Below are 4,112 nucleotides of genomic sequence, written 5' to 3'. Positions count from 1 at the left end.
TTTTGGTTTATATCATTATCTAACTCAACTTCAACTAAGTTAGTAACTTGTTCTTGAGCATTCCCCTACTTTTTTTGATTTAATTTTAACATTATTTTCCAAAAATTTATCTAGAGCACCTTTTTGAGATTTTATCAAGTTATCGACTTTTCTTTTTCTTTTAAGTTTTGAATGACCGGATTCATATTTTCTAGTTGACATATTAAAATCTAACAAATATTTTAAACACTATTTACAATATCAAATAAAAAATATAATAAACATAAGACACAAAACAAAAATAATATTAGAAATTAGAATGATATTACCGAATTCAAAAGCTATGAAGACTTGATTTCCGAAAATGAATCGGGCTGCTGCAATATAGTTTTCTCCAAATTTAAAATATAAACTATCAATAGAACGAGTAATTTTTTTATCTTTGAATAAGAGAGATGTAAGATTAGAAAAAGAGAAAGTGAGAAGAAATTAGAAGGAGGAGGATAGAATATAATAAAAAATAAAAATTAGAAAAAAAAATAAGGTAACAAAAAAAGATAACTTGTACATTAAAAAAAAGTACACAACTTTTTATTGAAAAGTTAAAAAGTCATATTCATATCTATGACTATCGCTTCATTTAGCCATTTATATTTATTGACTTAGCTCTAACAAAAGGTCAACCTTTTAATTCTTACTGCAAAAGAACAATTTTACCTAAGCAGTTTTTAAAAATATGGGTGTTAAAAGCAAAGGAGGACAATATTATCTTGGAAAATTGGATTTCTTTAGTTTACTAGTAACTGAAATAAATGCCCAAAAAATGTAGAAACATTTAAAAGTTCAATATATACCCTCATCAATACGTCCAAACTAATAATAAAACTAACTAAGATCAAAATTAGGAATGACAATGAGGTGGAACAAGACGGAGCACTGGTTCATATTAAATTTTTCAAAAATTGATGCGGGATGATTGCATGAATTTATGCGAATTTAAGTAAATATTTTTTTAAAAGATGTGAACTTGCCTTATAAAATTCTGTAGCTATAGTTTTGCTGACTCAAAATTAGAATAATTGTTTATAAATTCATTAAGACCAGTAAATTTCTTCATACACTAGTCTAATGAATATTTTCTCTTATTTTCTTGTTCATATTTTAGGAATTTGGAATTTTGAATTTTGAATTTTGAAGTTCATATCATATTCTAGTGAACATTTAAAATTTTATTAATGTATCTTTGGGTTCAATAATTTAAAGAAGAGGATTGAAAAATCAATTCATTTTTTTCTTCAGCAAAAGTTTAAGTGTATATGTATATATACTTGACACGTGTGTTACACGAGTATACCAATCTAGCACTAATTAAGGAAAAAATTAAGTTATATGCACTTTTATAAAAAAATAATATTATATTCATCTACTCTTGGATTGCAATATTAAACTAGGGAAGGTATTTTATTTCAAATAAATATCAAAAAGAGAATTTGAACACCCTATTTTAATAACACCCTCTTACGAGTCTAAAGAGTTGTAATAATCTTTCTGGCTTTAGTAAGAAGAGCTTTGACACATCAGTCTCATCGCAAATTTGCAACAAAACGTTGCCCAGGAACTGCCCTGTCCTACCCCGCCCTTCCCTGCCCCTCCTCATTTTCTATCATAATGAAAACTACAAATGAAAGATACTTAAGTAAGAACAACAAAATTTCACTTAGAAAGAACACAATTTTTTTGCTGGTCTTTTGCCAACTGCCACTCCCAGTGATAGAGCAATCTAGCAGTTGTCGGAAAGTAAGAAAAGAAACAAGTATGGAGAATATTTGGATAAAAAGGTGGGTACGAAATAGGACCTTAGTATAGTATAAGTGTGTATAAGTGTGTCTTTGAGATTTCGGGCATAGGTTGGGGGTACTTATACATTAATCTACTCTTGGATTTCAATGTTATACTAGGGAAGGTTTTTATTTCAAATAAATATCAAAAAGAGAATCTGGACACCCTCTTTTAATAATACTCTCTTACGAGTCTAAAGAGCCGTATTAATCTTTTCGACTTTAGTAAGAAGAGCTTTAACTCATCAGCCTCAGAAAATTTGCAACAAAACGTTGCCTTGTCCTACCCCGCCCTTCCCTGCTCCTCCTCTTTTTCTATCTTAATCAAAACTACAAATGAAAGATACTTAAGTAAGAACAAGAATTGAATTTCACTTAAAATAAAGAACACAATTTTTGGTTGGTCTTTCGCCAGTTGCCACTCCTAGTGATCATGGAGCAATCTAGCGGTTGTTGGAAAGTAAGAAGAGGAATAAATATGGTGAATATAGCAATCAAAAAATAAAACTTTAGGAGAAAATGAAAAATGGACCTTGGTTAATCGTGTGTCGGGGCAGGGAAATGGGATAAGAAGGATGACGACTAAGGAATAGCCGGTGAATCAGAATGTTATGTTCAATCTGAAAGTTTTAACCTTAGGCTTAAATGAAAGTGCCTTCTTCAGTTTGTGCCACACCATTAACATTTTTTTTCTTTTTCTTCAGAGAAAGATGAGAAGCAAAGAGAGAAAGAGTGCAAATGAATGATCAGTTTTTTTTTGTGAAATCGAATGTTGATAACTTCTATATATATAGTGAGAAGTGGAGTTTGGGTGATAAATAGAGATGGAATTGAGTAATTTTAGAGATAGTCTAACTTTAATATTAGTAGTGCATATCTTTTAAAATTTTATTAAGGTGTCATTGAGTTTAATAATTTAAAAAGAGGATTGAAAAATCAATGAATTTTTTTTCTTCAGTAAAAATTTAAGTATGTATATACACTTGACATGTGCGTTACACGTGTATGCCAATCTAGCTCTGAGTAAGAAAAACAATTAAGCTACATGCACTTTTATAAGAAAAATTATATTCATCTACTCTTGTGTTGCAATATTATACTAGGGAGGGTATTTATTTCAAATAAATATCAAAAATAGAATCTGGACACCCCCTCTTTTAATAACACCCTCTCACGAGTCTGAAGAGTCGTTTTAATCTTTTCGGATTTAGTAAATGGAGGTTTGACACATCAGCCTCATCGAAAATTCGCAACAAAATATTGCCCTGGAACTGTCCAGTCCTGCCCGCCCTCCTTATTTGCTATCGTAATCAAAACTACAAATGAAAGATACTTAAGTAAGAACAAGAATTGAACTTCACTTAGAGAGAACACAATTTTTTGTTGGTCTTTCGTCAGCTGCCACTCCCAGTGATGGAGCAATCCAACGTCTATCGGAAAGTAAGAAGAGGAACAAGTATGGAGAATACCCAACCTAAAAGGTGGGTACAAAAATTAGCAAATGAAAAATAAAAATTTAGGAGAAAATGAAAAATGGAGCTTGGATAATCGTGTGGTGGGGCTGGAAACAGGACAAGAAGGACGACGACGAAGGAATATCAAGTGAATTTGAATGTTATTGTCATTCCCCTAGCCTACACCCCAGACGTGGCTGGCACTCGAGAACCATTTCTGGTCCCAAGAGAACCCTTGGCCTAGCTTACTTACTCAGCGGAAGACTTAAGAGCATAAATACAAGGATTCCATGCATCTCTACTCAACTGTTTAATAAAATACTTAGAACATTTAAAGGTCAAACATTCAACTTGGCCAAAATGGCAACTCTAGTCTTAACATATGAAATAATAATGTAAAGACAACTGCCTGCTAACTGTCCATGAATCCTCTAAAATAAAAAGGGATGTCGGGACAGGACCCCCGATCATCCTAACAACTGAAAAGCTAAACAATTATGAAAAAGACCCTCCGAAAAGAAATGAGGTTCACCAACTGATTCTGAGTGTTCAACATGATCAATGAGGCGCTGGATGCTGATCCTGGTTACCTGCGTCTGCATCATAAGACGATGCAAGACAACTGGCATCAGTACATTGAATGTACGAGTATGCGAGTTGGAATGCTAAACATAACATAGGCTTTAAAAGAATCTGAAATGAACACTTACCTTGGCTTTACTCAACTCATGAACAACTTAACTCAATATAAATTAATAAAACGCATGCAATATACATAAAGCTTTTAAAACAATACAGACAACTTAGTTCATTAAAGAAAATGCAATAACAAACTCAAATT

The sequence above is a fragment of the Solanum tuberosum genome, unplaced genomic scaffold (assembly GCF_000226075.1).
Source record: "Solanum tuberosum cultivar DM 1-3 516 R44 unplaced genomic scaffold, SolTub_3.0 scf00448, whole genome shotgun sequence".
Taxonomy (NCBI): Eukaryota; Viridiplantae; Streptophyta; class Magnoliopsida; order Solanales; family Solanaceae; genus Solanum; species Solanum tuberosum.
This window is presented reverse-complemented; position numbering follows the sequence as displayed.